The following is a 20975-nucleotide window of genomic DNA, read 5'->3' as shown; positions in this document are numbered from 1 at the left end:
GTTTTCAGCATGTCTTCTTTGCTCTTTCGGGGATTTTTTCTCAAATTTTGAAGCCTCTGTGATGTTGAACATCTGGGCAGTCCAGTAGTCAAGGTCACTGTAGAAACAGAAATGACAACATTTAACACGGGCAGCATTGTATCCACTATCTCCAGACATGAATTGTTACACTGAGGGAGTGAGTTCTTATTTAAGCATTCTTTTACCCACACGCATAACACTACAGAAGCCACGACATGGTGAGTGAGCAGTGCTTATATGGGGAGAAGTGGGGCTTGGGTGTAAGAGGGGAGCTGGTTGCTTCGGGTAATCTGGAGTGCTAGAGGGGTTGAGTGAAATGCAGATGCAGGGGTGATCTTATCTCCCTATCTCTTCACTAAAGAGTCTCCCAACATTTTTCACAGGACTTAATCCTGGAAGATGTTTCCCTACTGCGAGTCACTAGGGAACAGCGGGGGGCTCTTTTAGAGCAATGTGGATTCCGCCCGGGACCCTATGCGGCTTGCCTGTGTTCAGAAATGGTCCCCCCACCACTGGCAGAAGAGTGGCGCGGACGCGTCACCGTCACTGGGACAAGGGACACAGTGGCTCTGCCTATAAACCTGCGCAGGCATATTGCCCACGCTCTGGATGAAGCTTTTGCTGAGATAACTGAGGCAGATTACCGCGACGTGATAGACCACATCAACGGGCTATTCCACATCTAGAGGCTGGCATGCATGCATCCATAACCCCCCCTCCTCTCCAGAAACATTTCACCCAGAAAATAAAAGCCGCTTACCGGTAACACGCTCCTCTGCTTGTCCTTCTGCAACTGCTGGCTGCTGCGATTGGGTGCTTTCCTCCTGGCTTGAGAAGAGCTCCTGGCTGCATGCCTCCAGGGAATCTGCGGTTTCTTCCCCCATGCCAGGAGCTTCACTCGCGGTTTCCTCCCCCCCCCACGCCTCCGCCTCCGCCGCCTCCTCCGCCTCCTCCTCCTGTCCCCCAGCCTGCTCAGAAGTGTCCATCGTTATCCTGGGATTGGCAGTGGGGTCACCCCCAAGTATCTCATCCATCTCCCTGTAAAAACGGCAGGTCGTGGGAGCAGCTCCGGATCGTCGATTCCCCTCTCGGGCTTTGTAATAGGCACTCCGCAGCTCTTTAATTTTCACCCTGCATTGTACTGCGTCCCGATCATGGCCCCGATCCAGCATGGCCCTTGATATCTGCTCAAAGATATCGTAATTCCTACGGCCGGAGCGCAGCTGTGCCTGAACAGATGCCTCACCCCAAACACTGATGAGGTCCTGCAATTCACCAGTGCTCCATGCTGGGGCTCGTTTGCCGCGTGGAGGCATGGTCACCTGTAACTGATTAAAACTGATTGCACTCCACACCTGGCTGCAGCAAACAGGAAGGAGATTTTTAAATTTCCCGGGGCATTTACAGGGCGGGTCACCTGAGCCAAGAGCAGTAGAGTGCAAACTGATGTGCAGAGTGGCTGAACAGGAATTCTGGGATACCTCCTTATTCCCTGGAGGACAGGTAAAGCGCTGGTGAGTGTCCACACCTGCTGGGCAGCGCTGGATCACCAGCGCTGCACTCCTTATACCCCTGCCGGGATGGGTTTTCAGCCAGCGCTGCAACCAGGGAGTTGCAGCGCTGGTTGTGCCCTGCAAGTGTGGACGGGGTGTTGTTGCAGCGCTGGAAAGCCTCCACCAGCGCTGCAACTTGTAAGTGTAGCCAAGCCCTAGGTTCTAGCAAGTTTGGGCGCTGCACGTTCCCTTGCGGTGACCTATTTGTGGATGTGTCTGTGCTCAAATTTGTCTCCAGCCCCTGTAGCTGCAATATGCAGGAAAACCACCTCAACATTGTAGAGGCATCATCGACCTTAGACTGAGGAGGACGCAGAGCATGTGTAGCCACTGCAGGACCTGTGTTTACCCTCCCAGTCTTCCAGGAGCTGTCCCACACTGCTCCATTCCCTGTTACACGAACTGTGCTAGTCACATTTTTAAACTCCACTGCTCAAGGCTCACCAACCAGAAAGCACCCTTCTGCCTTTACAACCTTCCTTGTGTTTTTGAAATGCCTTTTCCTGATTGCCCACCTTGGCGAGCATACCTAGTATGCTTACCAGGACAGGGGCCTGGCTCTGAGCCCCTGGAAGGGGCAGAGCTGGGGGGTCAGCCTCCACCAGCTAGCCCTACTGCACTGCCTGTGGCTCCAGCCACTGCTGCGGGAGCCCTGGGCCCTTTTAAATCACCAGGCCCCAGAGTAGCTGCCCCTTTTGTCCCCTCCTCTCAGCAGCCCTCCCAGGAGTGTCCTTAAAACACTGCCGCAGCAGCGCTTTAGCATTGGCTATGTACAGACCTGTACCGGTGGCCACTTATTACTGGTACACCGTATTGGCCCACTTTCACCTCTGCTAGCTGCTCACCTTTGTTGTGTGCAACCACCCAGCTGACCATGGCAGCGCCGTGCACTAGTTATGCTCCTGCCTGAATCAAACAGGAACTAGTGGTTCTGTGCATTCACAGCTACAGGCCACCTGTAGAAATGTGAACATTTTACACATGAGCAGATTACACAGGCAAAGAGGTATGACAGGAATCAGGAGCAGTGCAGTGTGAAAGCAAAGGCCATACATCAGGGAAACCACAAGGTGAGGGAGCACAACAGTAGATCTGGGTGCTTCACCATAGACTTTCTGTTTCTGCAAGGAACTACGTGCCATGCTTTGCGGAGACCCCCACCAGCATGCTCCAGACCACTGTGGATACCTGAAGGACCATGAAACAAAGACCTCTGCTTTGAACAGCAGGAAGGAGGGAGATGTGGTGGAGGATTCCAGTCATGGAAGCCAGGAGCTATTTGAGACTGCTACAGTCTAGCCAGTGTCACCAGTCAAATGTGGATGAGCCTGATGAAGGGGAAGGGAACTTGGGTAAGTATGTCTATTCATTTTTCATTACAATGTTTAAATTTAAAGATGGCACCCATCCCATCCCCAAGTTAACAAGATGAAAGATAGTGCCGCTGTTTTACTCTTATGAGAAGAAGTAGAGACACAACAAACAGAGGTAAAGTTGGCAACTGCTTTTCTTTAAAATAAAATAAAAAATAAAATAATTGGAGATATACCTATCTCCTAGAACTGGAAGGGACCTTGAAAGGTCATGAAGTTCAGCCCCCTGCCTTCACTAGCAGGACCAAGTACTGATTTTTGCCCCAGATCCCTAAGAGACCCCCTCAAGGATTGAACTCACAACCCCCTGGGTTTAGCAGGCCAATGCTCAAACCACTGAGCTATCCCTCCCCCCTTCTTTCCCCTATTGGGGGTAGGCTGCAGAGGGGCCATGCAAGCAGTTTGTTTATGTACATTGGGATATCTGTTTTATCCTCCTAGAGATTTCAGTTCAATTTTCATGGAGATTCTCTGCAATCCTCTCCCAATGTTTTCTAAGGATAGCTGCCTTATTTCTTCCTCCATGGTAGGATACTTTTCCATGCCACTCTGTGATGAGTTTAGCTGGCACTATTGCAGTAAACAGACTCATGGTATATGGGCCCCAGTGGCATCAGGAAACCAGTAGCAGGTGTGTTCTCTGTGCCTTTGACACACTCAGGAGTGAGATCAGCTAAAATCACCACCGCCTGTGGAAATAGTGCCAACATTCACTGCCATTGCCCTAGACCCATAGGAACCAAAGTTTTATAGCCTCATGTAACAGAAAATCCCTCCTCCCCACCCCAATCCATGGTAGGCTGTACATGGTTGGGGCTGGAAAGCAGTGCTGTGCCCAAGGCACTCTGAAGCTAAAGTGTCAATCAGCATTTCTTATTCAAAGTATTTATGGGAATCAGGGGCGGCTCTAGGTATTTTGCTGCCCCAAGCATGGCAGGCAGGCTGCCTTCGGCGGCTTGCCTGCGGGAGGTCCCCGGTCCCACGGATTCGGCGGCTTGCTTGCGGGAGATCCGCCGAAGCCGTGGGACCAGCGGACCCTCTGCAGGCATGCCGCCGAAGGCAACCTGCCCTTGCGGCGACCGGCAGAGCATCCCTCATGGCTTGCCGCCCCAGGCACGCGCTTGGCGTGCTGGTGCCTGGAGCCGCCCCTGATGGGAATAAGGGAAGCGAGTTTTGAAACATTTTCCCTTTCCATTGTGACTGTAAATCCAATGGCACATCTGGCATGGCAGCCTTGAAGGGTGCCCCTCCTTGCCTGTAGAACACTTGACCCTGAGGAGGAGAAGAAAGAAGAGGATGAGGGAAGCAGAATCTTACAGAACATGTCAAGCCAGTGCTGCATTGGACTGTGAACAAACAGCTTAGAGGGCCAATATAACCAAGAGCATAGAGAAAGAGAAGAAGAAAGAGGGCCCAGGAGTCCCAACAGGATAAGGAGAGGAAAATGCCACCAAGACATAAAGGACCTTCTTGGGCAGCAATCTTAAATGCTACAGACCTTCATTGACCTCTGTAGATCCAAAAATCCCAGACTCTCCACTCTCTGTAGTCCTTGGAGGACTCCATGTTTGCCATTCACTATATCCCCCAACATATCACATGTCACATTACTACCCCTACCACTGCATGCCAGGAAAAAGCAAGGAAAACCACTGTTTCACATACGACAACTGTGGTTCACACAGGTAAGTTTATGTGTCGCAATAATAGGCTACATGTGTGCATACAAATGGATATAAGCATTTATTTCCTTTCTAATTTTAAATTTTCATCCCGTTACATTGAAAATTTTGTATATGTTGCCTTTAGATTTTATTGTGCACATTGTATTTCTGCACTCCTCTCCACCCCCACACTCAATAAAATTCTAGTTTTTGGAGAATCATATTATCTTTATTAGTTCACAACAAATTTTGCAGAATGCATAGTGGTTGTCAGAACAAACAATACTTGTAAGTGCACAATAAAAAACCACATAATTCAGAGCTTTAGGAAGACACACAGTCATATTTATAAATGTATATCAAGCACTACACAGTTCTTAGTAGCACCCAAAGCTGCAGGTTCAGACAATTCCACCACAGAACAATACTGTCTCTGACTATTAAATTGCTCTTTCAAAGCCTCTGTCAATTACATAGCTCTATGTTGGGCTCTTGTAATAACCCTTGTGTCTGGCTATTCAAACTCAGCAGACAGCAGCACCACATCTTCCCTTCACCCTGGCAGTAGCTTTTCCCCTTGTCCCTCAGAGATATTATTAAGGATACAATTTGGTCACAGCGGTCACAGATTCCATGAGTAACAGATCTCCATGTCTTCTTCAGCTTCAGCCCCAGGCAGCAGAGCTCAGGCTTTGGCTTCAGCTCTACCATAACCATACCCTGATTTTGTAAATTTTTCCCCATGATTGTTCTGTGAAATTTGCTTAATTTTACTTTAGCAAAATCATATTCATCAACATTATGCAGGACAACAAGCAGCTATAACCATTGGGATATTTTTCTTACTGAGATCCATTCTAGTGAATAAACACTGCCAGTGTCCCTTCAATCCACCAAAAGCATATTGTCATTCTGCACTTGCTGAGCCAGTAGTTGAATCTTTCCTTGGTGCTGTTAAGGTGGCCAGTGTACAGCTTCATGAGCCAGGAGAACAATGGGAGTCTGGGTCACACAGAATCACTATTGGCATTTCGATATTGCCAATGGTAATCCACAAGTCAGTAAAAAACATCCCTGCTTGCAACTTTCTGGACATTCCCGAGTTCTCAAAAATGCAAACGTCATTCCCCTTCCTTGACTAGCCCCCATTGATATTGATGGCACATCCCCCCTGTGATCCACCAATGCTTGCATAACCATAGAAAAGTAGCCTTTTCTGTTGGTTTACTCTGTAGCAAAGTGGGCTGCTGCCAAATATAAGGATATGCATGCCTATCCAGTCTGTTGCCCCACTGCAGTTCGGGAACCCCATTTTTGAAAATCCATCCATTATTTGCATGTTGCTGAGGGTCACAGGCCTGCATTAGCAGGAGATGGTTAATGGCCCTACATGCTTGTATGACGATGGCTGCCACCATAGTTGAGGATTTTCCAACTCCAAAATGATTTCCCACTGACTGGAAGCTTTCAGTACAGGATTGCTACCAGAGTGCGATCACTTCTTGCTTCTGCATTGTTAATGGAGGTCTCATTCTGGTGTCTATATGCTGGCAGATTGGGACACACTTGGCACACAGATCTAAAAATGTGGCCTTTTGCATCCAAAAGTCTTGCAACCACTGCTCATCATCTCAAACCTTCATTATGATGTGATCCCACCAGTCAGTGCTCATTTCTCGGCCCCAGAAGCAGCACTCCTGTGAATGCCACCAACAACCTTGAATTGTTTTTCTCTGTTCCTCAGCAAACTGCGAAGAAATCTACATGTTCCCCATTGTTGCAGTACTTCCTGTGGGTCTGTAAATACAGGAGAATCATGCATCCTGTATTTGCAATATTCATGAGAATAGCGCAGAACTCTGCAGGCTCCATGCTTCTGTCAGAAATGAAAGACAATGAAAAGTGCTATGGAGGTTTGTGGGATTTTTTTAAAGGCATGAAAATTGTGGGATTTGGATGGCATTATGGGATGGATAAATTTGCATGCTAGGAACTTTACCCGAAGCTCCAGACATCCCTGGGCAAATCCTTTCTATCCCACAACATGTTGTGAAAAATTCGCAAAAAAGACATTGCAGTAGACGGCAGCATGTGGCACACTGGACCAGGATACTTATCTGTGGAGCACTGCACTTTACATGGACACAAGCATGCCAGGTGAATACATACTGTACCAAAGCAAGCCGCCAAGTATGCAAGCACTTGAGTGATATACAAACTTTGGCAGCTGTATGCCTACATAACTTGTGTCAACCACAGTTTGTAGTGTAGACATGGCCTCACTCCAGCCCGGGCCAAACTCACGATTAATGAAAAAATTGTGAGAGGTGGCAACACTCATTACTCTCCCTCCAGCCATTCGTATGTACACATTAACCTGTGTTAATACCATTTTCCTGTCTGTACACAGACTTTTAAGAGGAAGAAAGATTGTTCAGTGGTTAGGGCACTAGCTTAAGCCATGGGAAGCCTGCATTCAATTCCCTGATCACCACAGATTTCCTGTGTGATGTTAGGTAAGCCCTTCCTGCACAGGGGTGTTGCAAGCATAGATACATTACAATTGACAAATGCTTTGAGATCTACTGATGAAAAGCATAATAGAAGTGCTATGTATTACTGACAGGTATTACTTTTCACATGTTTGTTCTGGGCTGCAAATGTTTGTTCTTTACCAGTTTACAGATCTGTAATATCAATATATTTCTTGTATCTAGCAGACTGGGATTGCGAGGCTTAAAGTTTGTAAACTTTACTAGCTGAGCAACAGTTGTAGCTAGAACAAATGTATGGAGAGTGTGTAAGAGTGTGCAAATGTGTTAAGTACACAAGTTAATTAGCAGTCAATTAACTCACGGTATAAACGTGTAATGGAAACAAGCCCAAAGGCTCAGAGCTTGTCTACACTTACAATGCTACAGTGGCCCCCTGTAGTGTTTCAGTGTAGACACTAGGTATGGCAACAGGAGGGATTCTCCCTTTAGCTAGTTAATCCACCTCCCCAAGAGGCAAGAGCTAGGTCAGCAGAAGAATTCTTCTGTCAACCTAGCGCTGTCTACACAGAGACTTAGGTCAGCTTAACTTTGCCACTTAGGGGTGTAGATTTTTCAAACCCCTGACCAACATAGTTAAACCAACCTAATTTTCTAACGTAAGCCAAGTCTCAGCCTCTTTTGTCTCCTGGAACAATGCTTTGTAGCGCATATATGTTTGCATTTACAGTCATGTTAACTGCAGATCAGTTAACTCAACACCAATAACTCTTGTCTAAATAGGTCTGTGGTGGCATGGAGATTTTTTCCAATCAGTCATATTTAGGGCTTGTGTACACAGGAAAATACCAGTATAAACAACTAAGGTGTGAATTTAAACCAGTATAGCAATATACTTCTATGTCTGGAAACTTATGCCAGCGTAAGGCCTAACTTACACTAGAAAAGCTTTACTGGTATAGATATGCCAGCAAACTCTCCCAGTGTAGATGCAGTTTCTACTAGCAAAACCGTGCTTTTGACAACATACCAGTTGTCGGAACAAAGTAAGCTATACTGGTAAATACACTTTTTGAGAATAAATACATTAAAAGATTGTGAAGCACTTTGAGATCTACTGTTGAAAAGCACTATATAACAGCTAGATATAATTATTAGCCAGTATAACTGCATCTACGTTAGTTTTTTTCTGGTCTAAAAATGTAATAATCACCCTCCTTACCAACATTGTGATAACAGCAAAATTTTCTAGTGTAGTCATGGCCTAAGTGTCTTATTTTAGTTTAATTTATGTCACTTTGGTGAGGGTTTAAGATCAATCAATCAAAAAATAAAAAGGCACTCATACCAGAAAATACATCCACATGGGGCATTATAACAGTTTAACTATATTAGTATAACTGGTAAAATTTTCCCATGTAGACATGCCTTTCTTCTCCCTTCTTTCCCACTGCCACAGGCTTGCCCTGCAAAAAGAAAAAAGACCAACAAATAAAACTGATGTGATATCTCCAAAGGGCAAGACCCTGACACACACCAAAAGGCATGTTTTATAAACATGAACTGTACTTTTCCTGTAGAGTAGTTTTTTGTTAAATTGTTATATTAAACCTTGTGTCCTGTTTTGCCCTCAGATGCATGTATACAACTCCTATTAAGGCCTTGAGAGTTGTATGCACATCTGACTGCAAAATCTGGCCCAGAAAAACAAGCAATTTTAAGCCATTTAAGCATTAGTTATACAGACATACTTAATTTGTATAATATTGTGTTAAGGAGGCAGGTTTTGGCAGAGCCTACACTGTGCACTTTATATAAAGAGTTGTAAAATATTAGATAAACAAGACAACATGAGACAAAAGAAATCAAAGAAAAAATAGTGAAAAAAGGAGAAAATCATCCCACGATAATTGATATTGATAAGAGACTGCTGATTAATTTTTAAACTTGTAATAGAGAGAAGAAGCCACACAAAGCCTACTGTTACAGGAGAGAGAAGAAGACACAGTCACAGAACAAGTGAACATATGTAGGGAAGAAACTAAGCCAAATTCCAAATTGCTAAACAGTGAAGCATTGTAAAGTAATATAGCCACTGCACAGAAAAAGAAACACGGAACAAGGAAATTGAGCAACAAAACAAAATTATCACAACACAAAAATAGAAGCAAAAATAAAAAAACAAACCAGTCAAAATAAAGTAGAAGTTAGTGTCATTCTGGGTTGATTTGTTTCATGTTCATGTTTGCTTAGGTTGACAGTACAATACAGAGTCTCTCAGTTGATGTGTGTCATGCTCTTATGTGTCCAGACACATAGTGAGATCTTCTGTGATGTTCTGTCTGAAGCTATGTACAAATGTGAGCAGTAGTGTGGCCAGTGATTAGAATGAAAGAATGGAAGTCAGCACTCCTGAGTTCCATTCCCAGGAATGCCACTAATCATTGTGTGATCTTGAGAATTATCTTCTGTGCCTCAGTTTACTATGTGCAGTATCAGTACATATATTTTTCATCTTGACTGGGATTATAAGATTTAGTTTCTAAACTGCTTTAAGATCCTCAAAGTCTTAAACTTTCCACACCATTTGTCATAACAGATAGTTAAGGGTTAACAAGCTCAGTAACCTGATGAACACCTGACCAGAGGACCAATCAGGGGACAAGATAATTTCAAATCTCTGTGTTCCTTGTTGGGTCTTTGTTCTCTTTTTGGATCTAAGAGAGGCCAGACATATTCTTCAAGTTCTCCAAGTTTCCTGAAGTATTTTCTTCTATTCAGTCTAGTGAGTATTAGAAAGGCGGACTAGTCTTATAATTTGATTTCTACATTTGCAATTGTGTGTTTGCTGAAGAAATATCTTTATTTCTGTTTGCTGTTACTTTGATTATTCTGAGAAAGGAGGGGGGGGGAGAGCCTCTCCAGGTTTATAAGTTAGACCCTGTATTTTTCCATCCTGGTATTACAGAGATAGTGTACTTTCTTTCTTTCTTTTTAATAAAGTCTTTTCTTTTTAGAACTTAATTGATTTCTTCCTTGTTTGGATTTTCAGGGGAAAGGGAGGGGGGAAAAGTGAATCCCTCTTTGTTTTGATTCAAGGAATTTGAATCCAGGTATCTCTCCTAAGCACTAGGAGAGGGGAGGGGGGAAATGGGTTGTTTCCCTTTGTGTTGAGATTCAAGTTTGAATCTGTGTTCCCCAGGGAAAGTTTTGGGGGAACAGGGAGTGTGTCAGACACTTAAAACTTGACTGGTGGCAGCAAGAACCAGATCTAAACTAGAATTTTAGTTTAGAGGAGTCCATGCAGGTCCCCATCTTGTGAATGCTAAAGTTCAAAGTGGGGAATAAACCTATGACACCATTTAATTGCAATTTCACTGCATTTAAATTAATAGATAAAAACAAATATGGATAAACTAGAAGGAACAACAAAGACAAGACTACTGTTAGAGCATATCTACGCTACAGTGGCACAGCTGCAGCTATGTTGCTGTATTATCCTGATGTAGATTGCCTACATCAGTGGAAGGGGTTTTTCCATTGATGTAGGTAAGCCACCTCCCTGAGTGGCAGTAGTTAGGTTGACAAAAGAATTCTTCCATCAATCTAGGGGCATCTGCCACAGATGTTAGGTTGGCTTAACTAGGGGCGGGGTTGGAATTTTTCATGCCCTGGAGAACACAGCTAGGTTAATCTATATTTTAAGTGTGTACCAGGGCAAGGTGAAAAAAGTAACAAAGCAAAGACAAATAAATGCGTACACAAAGTTATCAGGGAGGAATGGCTATAACAGTACTTCACTTTTACCTTCGGCCTACAGTATTTCTATCACTGGGTACAAAAGAAGACCAAGGTAAATAGGTTGTAAAGAAAGCATCTCGAACAAATCAAGGCATTAAACCAAGCAATAAAAATCTAAAAGGTAAGCTATTAAAAAAAAAAAAAAGCTATGACAGACTAAGAAAGAGCTGCTTATTGCAGTTATTTGTAGCCTTGTTATATTTTACAGCTAGGCCTTAAAAGGGTTTTATGGCCCTTAAGTATTTGGTATGGTAAAAGATAGCGGAAGAGTAATTATTCCCCCCGCCCTGCCCCCCCCATTTTAAATTTAGATTGCATGCATGTGTAATGCACAGCAATGGGACATCCTAAATATGAAGCTACTATCAAGGCAGCAAGCTTGATATTTCTGGAATGGAAAAAAATGGAATAAGCAATTCATATTGGTTCATCCCAAAATGTCCTGGTGGTAAGAGTAAAGAAAAATAACAAGAATATTGCAACGCTAAACTTTTAAAGTAATTGATACTCACATGAATAATTGCTGTTTGGGTTATGTGCAGTATATACTTTTTCTCCCATGGTGAGTCACAACAGCTAGATCTTAAAGAGGACTGTTATTTTATTAAAATGGCACCTAGCACATTTTAGGCATCCTCTCTCCAAGAGAGTTTACAATCTAAAATTTATCATCAGTGGTGGGTTAAATTCTGCAATCTTCCTTCACCCACAACTCCCATTACCTTCACGATAAGACTAGAACCTGCAAATGGATCCATGTGGGCAGACTCCTGCAGTCATCCAGAGCCCATTTAAGACAGACTCCACACAGGTGTACCTGGGCAGATCCATTTGCAGGATCTAACCCCAAAAGATTTTTTTTTTTAAGTAAGGACCCATTTAACTCACAATCTATGTTGCTATAGTTATGTGCTATAAGAATAGAGAAATCTCATGCTTTAGGTCCTCTAAGTAAAATATGCCCTTCTACACAGTTTAGCTTTGCCACATGGCCCTTATGAGACAAGCTTAGGTATAACAGTCCATCCATTTTATATGGTTGCTATAGTTATATTGCACTCCACTCCAGTGTATATTTTGAAATAGATTTTTATAGGGCTGTCAATTAATTGCAGTTAATGCCTGTGAATTAACTGAAAACAAAATTAACGCATTAATCGCATATCTGTGGGTGGGGAGGGAGGCATCGGTGGCAGAGGTGCTGAAGCCCCAGCCCAGAGCTCTGCAGGCGGGGTGGGCTGTAGAGAGGCAGGCTGTAGAGGGGCTGAAGCCCCAGTCTGTAGCTCTGTGGGGCGGGGAGGGGACAGAAGCCTGATGCCCCGAGGAGGGCTGATGCCCCAAGCAGGGCTGAAGCCCAGAGCCCCCAGCCTAAATTTGGAAATATAGAAACCCCCCAAAATTTTTAAATAAATGGTATTCTAATACTAACGGTGTGATTAAAAGTGTGATTAATCATGATTAATTTTTTAATCTCATGATTAATTGCGATTAATTTTTTTAATCACTTAACAGCCCTATTTTTAAAATGTATTTCCAGTGTCAAACCAATTTGTTTTAGTACCTTGTTTATCTCTTGAGACTTAGCAAAGAACACTTTCTGCACCAGATCTCTGGATGTATTTTCATGACCTTTATATTTCTCTAACTTGTGTGGAGGACAATGCTCTTGCCAGAGGGTTGCTTTTACTACATACATGATGCCACGACCTCTTGTGCTAGACACCTTTGCGTTGTATTGCAATTACCTCCACATTTATTGCAAGCAAAACTTCTCTTCATTTACTGACCATTGTATTCTTGGTCTTTATGCCCATTTTAGTTAGATGTACTTCAGTTCTTTCACTGACTGTTAATTCTTTCACTTGGAAAATACATTTTTCACTATCCCTGCAGCTGTACGCAATGTTCTTTGAAAATAAATGGACTTGATATTACAGTCTGACTTGAACTTGGTTATTAGTTTAACCAAAGCTATTCCAGCTCTGATTTTATAATCCACATGTTAAGTGTTCATATTCACATGATTCAGAGATGGTCTACACACAAACATGCACCAAAATCTCTTTTTAAAGTGTTAATTAGAACAGATTTATTTCAGTGCAAGTCTGTATGGACACTTATTTCAGACTAGAAGTGTTCTGATTTAAATTTTGCTAAGGTAAATTGAAATAGGAGACTAAAATAATGTCTCTACACAGACTTTTACAAAAGTAAGAGAAAGTATGAATTAAAACTGATTTAGATAGTTTGGTGAAAGTTCGTGTGGATCCCCTGAGTCATGTGAATATGATGGATTATAAAATCTACCAACCCAGGGAGAAGATAGCCGTCTTCCTTCTTGAGGTTGGGTGCTAGCTAAGTTGAGGAGGTAAATGCACCACTGACAGCATAGCTAGCAGATGGATGAAGAAATGGCTAAAACAACACAGATAAATGGGCCCCAACTCCTTGTGCTCCCCTTGATCTGTTCTATGACAGTGGTGGGGAGTTCAGTCGACGAAAGGCTGTTAAGAATCTCCAGAGCCAGGAAAAGGACTGCCGTCAGGGTGCGCTTATAACTGAAAGACACTGAGAGATGATTCGATCATCCATCTAATAGAGGAGAAGGCAAGGATAGCCTGTGACATCCTTGGTCTCTTCGAAACACAACGAAGAAAGGAGATGGAAGTGAAGTGGAGAGATGAAAGGACCAACATGTTGGGAAAAGGAGAAGGCGCAAGAACCGTTGGAGGAATCAGCTTCATCATCAACAGCGAATGGTCTTGAAAAATCATCTCCTGCAAGTTCAAATCATCGCACATTGGAGTGCTACACCTCCAACTGAACAAGAACAGCACTCTAAAGATTATTCAGATATATGCTCCCACAAGCACAAGTGAAGATGATGAAGTGGAAGAATTCTATCAGGAGTTCGAGGAAACCCTCGCTCAAAAATCCACATCCCATATACGATCGTGATGGGAGATTTCAGTGCCAAAGTTGGAAGAGAGAAAAAAGGTAAAAAGTTCATTGTAAGGTATGGTATCGGCGAACAGAATTCACGAGTACAGCAATTGGCAACTCTGGTGGAGACAAAAGAAATGTTAATTGCTAACACCTGGTTTAAGAAGGCAGCCAAGAGGAGGTGGATATTCATTGTGCCCAGTGTGAAGAACAAGAACGAAATTGACTATATTCTGATCGATAAGTGGTGCATTGTACAAGACATCTCAGTAGTACCATTATTTAACATTGGTAGTGACCATTGCTTGCAGAGAGCACGGCTCAACTTCAACAAAAAGATGGAGAAGAAAGCTCTACAGATGGCAAATCAGAGACAGTGGCCAAAAATATTCAACGAGGCAATCTTGAAAGTGAACATTTCCAAGGAATACTGGAATCTTATAGATAACTGCGATGAGGATTATATAAACTTCACTAATAAGTTGAGGCAATGCATGAAATTATTCAAGAAAGAAAGACTGAAAAGAGCAAAGGGAAGAATCTTGGAGGAAACGCAGAACTTGCTAGAGAAGCGGAGGAATAGGAAGCAAAATGATGGTGACAAACTTGAGTACTCCCTCCTCTGCAAGTTGATAAGAAGAAGACTAAAGGAGGACTTTGAAAAGTACCAAAAATGAAAGGCTCTTAAAGATGGCTGAAGATCACAGAAGCCTCAAAAAATGCAAAAGGGAACTGACACTGTACAGGTCAACAATAGTGGCATTGAAGAACAGGGACAGAAAACCAGTAATTGAAAGAACAGGGATGGAAGCGGTCTGCAAAGATTTCTACACTGAATTGTTCACGTCTCAGATAAATGTCCCAGTACCAACATTTCAGCAGACCAATGAGCATGTACTCCCAGTCTTTGTCAGCGAAGTTCGACATGCAGGAAATGAAGGAAGGAAAAGCCCCAAGTAAAGATGGACTGACAATCCAAATGAAAAGAGCTCGAGGCCAAGACCTCTGGGAAACCCTTGGTCAGAGGTTTAGCCATTACTTAGAATTACAGAAGATATCTAGCTGGAAGGAGTCCAACACCATTCTGCTGTAGAAGAAGGGTGATCATGAAGATCTAAAGAACTATCATTCAATATGCCTGCCTTCACATGTCTACAAGCTGTTCACCAAAATAATAACAAACTGACTCTCACAGAGTCTGGACGAGCAGCAGCCGAGAGAGCAGGCAGGCTTTCAAAGGAATTTAAGCACAATGGACCATATTTTCACTATAAACTAGCTATTGGAACACTCAAGGGAATACAAATTCCCTTTATGTATTGCCTTCGTCAACTATGAAAAAGCATTCAACAGTGTAAAGATCAATGCAGTGTTGAAAGCTCTTGCGGAGCAGGGCATCAGCACAAACTATATCAAGCTATTAAAGGAAGAAAATTCTGACTGCACTACAGATAACGATTTGATACTCTCCTTTGCATCCCAGTTAAGAAAGGTGTGAAACAAGGAGACACGGTTTCACCAAAACTCTTCACAGCCTGCCTCTAAATAGTAATGAGTCGGATGAATTGGAAGGGTGGAATCAACATCAACGGAGAGCAGTTAAACATCTCAGATTCGCGGACAATATTGTGTTGATCACCAAAAATACTGTCAAACTACAGAAAATGCTGCAAGAACTCAACACAAAAAGCAGCCAACTAGGACTGAAAATTAACCACTCCAAAACTAAATTTATGTGGTCTGATACCTTGCCAAAAGCCCAAATAACAATCCAGGGAGAACAAATAAAAGAAATTGAGCAATATGTCTATTTGGGCCAAGAAAGTAACCTGTGCCACGATCAGGAAGGTGAACTCTTGCAAAGAAAGAAAGCGGGTTGGTGCGTATTCAATTCTATCAGGGATGTCCTCCAAGGAAAAATCAACAAGGCCACATGCACCAGCCTCTTCAACTCAACGGTACTGCCAGTAATGTTGTATGGTAGCAAAACATGGCACTGACTAATACAGAGGAGCAGCAACTGTCTGTCATGGAGGGGGCAATGAAAAGAAGAATTCTGGGAATTTCAGTCTGCCACCGGGTCCCCAATGAAGTGATCAGACAGCAGAATGGAGTGCAGAATGTCATTGTTGAGAGTAGGCATAATGAAATGCAATGGGCCGGGCATATAGTGAGGCTCACTGACAATTGATGGACTGTAGCTGTCGCTGAGTGGTACCCCTGGGAACTGAAACAACCACTCAGCCGACCTCCAAAGAGATGAGATTTTATTGTGAAAAGACATGGCTGCACATAGAGAAGGAAGGCCAGGATCCAAGAAGATTGGAAGACTTATTGTGATCAGCGAAATCTATACAAGGGCCGAAGGACCGATCGATCAAGGTGAAGGTGATAAAATCAGAGGAATTGTTTGATAAAACCGATAACTAAGTGCCTCTAAGGCTGGAAAGAAATCGATTTGACATTGCAAACGTTTGTGTATAACAGCCTTCAGATTTATTATGTAGGTCTATAACAATGACCAAAAGCTTCCATTGCAGGTGGTTTCTTGTAAATAAAGTGCATTTTTCCCAAATGATAGTCTTACATGAATCAGAATATTCTTGAATTTTTTTAATGACTTTGTCTACCAGTTTGCAGTCCTCTGCGTGCTGTCACTAAAAGGTATGTGCAACGTTCCCCTCTGGTGTTATCTGGACTGGTGATCGGCTAGGTCACTCCAATCTTTGACTCTGAGAGCCAGCATTACCCTGCTCTGCTGTGAGAACCCCCACTCCTGGGCTGTTCACACACAGGGTCTAGCATGTAAGCTGTGCAACCAAATGACACTAGCCAAACTGACCAAAGGAAGGGGGAGTGACTCACTCGAGAGACCAACAGATCCCTTTGTTCCTGTGAAGCTGGGCTGGGTTTGTCCCATACATTCTCTGTTGAGGTGTGAACTGCCCCTCTGCTTCTGGAGAGTTTTTGCCTGGGCTTGCTTTAAGCCATGAGGATACATTTTCAGCCTCATAACTATATACATGAAATTACAGCCTCTAACATTACTATAACAATGATTACTATAACATTACCATAACAACAATGCTCAGTACGTCATGAGCCTGCCGAAGACACCCAACATGACAAACTTTGCACTAGATACCACCCAGTCATATTATAAGGATGAACATGGGGGTGCTGAGTGTTCCTCTGAGGTACAGAACATTACAGTATGATATTGTAGATATCCAGTGGCTCTGGGCTTGTTACACGTAGCAGCATGGAGGATTTATTAGATTTCAGTGCAATGCCACTTGCTTCTAGGAAAATTTGGAAACATTGCAACCACCTCATCCAGTTCTCTTCCAGACTCCCATCTAGACTACAGGATTCAGATAGATTCATTCTATTTTTGCCAAGACTTAGTTTTCTTCTGATATCTTGTAATGAAATTGTGACACAGAGGTGTTGTTAAGAGACAACTTTTCCTGGCCCCAGTCTTTAGACATGGCTTAAGTTACAAAAGGCTGATTGATCCAGCCTTATGACTGGGTCAGTGTCAGTTAACTCCAGTCACCGCTACATGCACTGGGTATCTAGTTTGTTTACAAATGCAGTGATGTTTAATTAAATCACTGAAGTTATGTAATATCTGGCACCTAATTATCTGAACCTGCCCTTCCCTATATCCCATTGATTCAGCAGACATGCTCAATAAGGATATTCTTCCTTCAAAGCAGTCTTTGACAACTAAAGCTGAGCTTTTTCAGCTCTCACTCACTTCAAATGGACTTGCAAGTGCTCATTTCTTCTCAGGAACAAGCCATTTTGGTTTGATATCTCTTATTTTCCAAAGTCCATAATAAACATTGTATTACTCACTAATTTCCCCTGTAGATGTAGGCACAGTAAATTACAGCAAAATGTCATCTCAGGGCACTGTCACCCTGATACTGAAAAATCAATAATGTGTCTCTCTAAATAAGCCCCAAACCATTTAATAAAAACCTCCATTGTTTTGTATTACTGTAGGCGGGTGTTTCATCAGTATCTTTATTGGACACAATACAAATTTGTTCTTGATTGCTCTGCCTCTTGTTGTCAGTGTCTCACCCTTACTATGGTGTGAAATTGATGAGCTATGCAGCACTGAGAGGTACTAGGACCAGGAACATCTCAGAGTTAGTGCACACATTTTTCAGAGGACTACCAGTAAAAATGCAGAGTGGTTTTTTAAAACCAGAAATATGTGGCTTTACACTAAAGTCTTTTTCCCCTAATGCAGCACACACTGGGTGGAGTGCTTTGATAAGGTGTTTTCTCCTAGTTTTGGTGACTAAATCTAGTTTTTAGGTTTACAGACTAAGTACTTGGTGAAACATTTAATACAAATCAGCAGTATGTTATTTCCCATGTAACACATAGTTTGTGATGCATTATTTTTTCATGTAGGATTATGGTGCTTGTTAGCAACATGGTTTTAACTAACAGAGATGCAAGGAAACGTGTCATTTTTCACTATTAGAAAACTTTAACAAGAATTGTGTAACATACACTGGACCACGTTAATTCCTGGACGAACAACTGAAGACCATGGAATATATCATACTTATCTTGCCTAAACTTATATCTATCCTTAACTTTAATTTACTTCCAAATTTTCTGAAAAGATATGTTGGTATAAATAAATTGAGTCCAAAACTACTTTGTTACACTGGTGGAAAACCAGCATTGCACAGATGCAAGGGAGCCCCAAAATTGAAATAGTAGGGCCAAATAATGCTTGCAGAAGACAAGGGGAGGCATATGCAAGTATCTAGGGACAGAATTTGCCCATAGTATTTTTTTTAAAGGTAGAAAAAGTATAAGAAAAGTTTACCTCCTCCAAGTGTGCCTGTTCTATTCTGTTTTGTTTTCAGGCTGTTTCAGATATATGCCACTGTACTTTTAGTTGTATGAAAATATACTTGCACTGAGGCTTGGCACATCTCATTGTGTCTTCTTTTACACACAGTATAGATTAACATGAAGGCACTTAAAAACATTAATAATGCTAAGCACTGACATTCTTGCAGTATACAGAGATTAGTGAGAAATAAACAAAAGTCCTCTGTACCTGAACAATTATACATTCACTAAGCTCTGAAAGATTTTTTCAAGAAAGAACTATTTATACTCTGTATAATCAGAAAATCACTAGTGACAATCTATCATAACTCTTTGAACCTTTATCAGTCTGCATAATATGGAGCTGTAAAAGTGTTAATACCAATAAACTTTTTATAATATAGCTGCCAGGTTATGGGAAAGTTATTATGCAAATACATTATCTTATATATATATATATATATATATACATACACAGAGAGAGAGAGAGAGAGAGATTTTAAGGGGTCTCACCTTGCCTGGAAGAGTGGAGGATGGCAGATTAACGGAATACCAACACTTTTTTGTCCCATGACTGCAGAGGTGTTAATGGGCCACTCAGCAATTCTAGTCCGTGGACACCTGCAAGGGGGGAGTTTCATGCAACAGGGATGAGGATTTTGGGGACGAGGAAGATGAGGAGGAGGATAGTGCACAGCATGCAAGCGGATAAACCATTCTCCCTGATGGCCAGAAACTGTTTATCACCCTTGAGCCAATACCCTCCCAACCCTCCCAAGGTGGGCTCACGGACCATGAAGCTGGAGAAGGCACCTCTGGTGAGTGTACCTTTGTAAATATAATGCATGATTTAAAAGCAAGCATGTTTAATGATTAATTTGCCCTGAAGATTTGGGATGCATTAGTGGCCAGTACAGCCTCTCCTTTTAAATGGCCAACCCAATAGGTGCTTGGTATGGGAAAGGAGGGCGCTGCTGTTTGAAACCATTCCCACATGTTATGAAGGTTGAAGAAGCTGAAAGACTGTGGCTTACCATGGCTGCCTGCAAGCCGAATTTGTTGCCCGGCCCTGCTTGTGTGATCTCTCACACCAAACCGGCAGGCCCTCAATATAAGAGGTGAAATGCGACCTTGTACCGAACGCACATGTGCTATGTAATGTTAACAGCTTGGTTCACGGTGAAAGAGTTTACCCATTGTTCTCTAAAATGTGTCTTTTTAAATACTACTCTCCCTTTTTTATCTCCCACAGCTGCAAATGTTTCAACGCTCTCCCTATCATCTCCGTCCCAGAGGCTAGCACAGATAAGAAAGTGAAAAAAACACACTCATGATTAAATGTTCTCTGAGCTCATGCAGTCCTCCTGCACTGAAACTGCTTAGCAGAATGCTTGGACGCAAACAATGTCAGAGTCCAGGAAAGCAGAAAATGAACGCAAGGACAGGAGGGATGAATGAGATGAGAGGTGACGGGAGCAAGATGAGAGATGGCAGCAGTGTGATGAGTGGAGACTGGATGCAATGCTGAGGCTACTGGGGGATCAAACTGATATGCTCTGGCGTCTGGTGGAGCTGAAGAAAAGGCAGCAGGAGCACAGACTGCTGCTGCTGCCCCTGTGTAACTGCCCACCCCCCTCCCCAAGTTCCATAGCCTGCTCACCCAGATGCCCAAGAACACAGGGCGGGGGGGGGGGGCGGCTCTCCAGGCACCCAACCACTCCACCCCCAAAGGACTGCCCAAGAAACAGAAGGCTGGCATTCAATAAGTTTTGAAGTGCAGTGTGGCCTCATCCTTCCCTCCTCCACCACCCAACCCGGTGCTTCCCTTCTCCCCCTCCCCTCCTGGGCTACCTTGGCAGTTATCCCCTATTTATGTGATGAATTAATAAAGAATGCATGATTTTAAAACAATGTTTTATTGCCTCTGAAAGCGGTGATCAAAGTGGGGAGGGCAGTTGGCTTACAGGGAAGTAGAGTGAACCAAGGGGGTGGGTTTTCATCAAGGAGAAACAAACAGAACTTTCACACCATAGCCTGGCCAGTCATGAAACTGGTTTTCAAAGCTTCTCTGATGTGCAGCATGCCCTGCTGTGCTCTTCTAATCGCCCTGGTATCTGGCTGCATGTAATCAGTGGCCAGGCGATTTGCCTCAACCTCCCACCCTGCCATACTCTCCCACCCCCCTTACTCTCACAGATATTGTAGAGCACACAGCAAGCGGCAATAACAATTGGAATATTGGTTTCGCTGAGGTCTAAC

General features: G+C 43.1%; 1 long non-coding RNA gene across 1 annotated transcript; it reads left to right on the top strand.

The window, feature by feature from the left end:
- Positions 1 to 1739: 1739 nt before the first annotated feature.
- LOC123373770 lies at positions 1740 to 20343 on the top strand. The gene is made up of 3 exons (XR_006580854.1): positions 1740 to 2926; positions 19297 to 19534; positions 19969 to 20343. It is a non-coding gene; the product is annotated as an uncharacterized LOC123373770 (long non-coding RNA).
- Positions 20344 to 20975: the final 632 nt, after the last annotated feature.

This window comes from Mauremys mutica, chromosome 7 (genome assembly GCF_020497125.1).
Source record: "Mauremys mutica isolate MM-2020 ecotype Southern chromosome 7, ASM2049712v1, whole genome shotgun sequence".
Lineage (NCBI taxonomy): Eukaryota > Metazoa > Chordata > Testudines > Geoemydidae > Mauremys > Mauremys mutica.
This window is presented reverse-complemented; position numbering and strand designations above follow the sequence as displayed.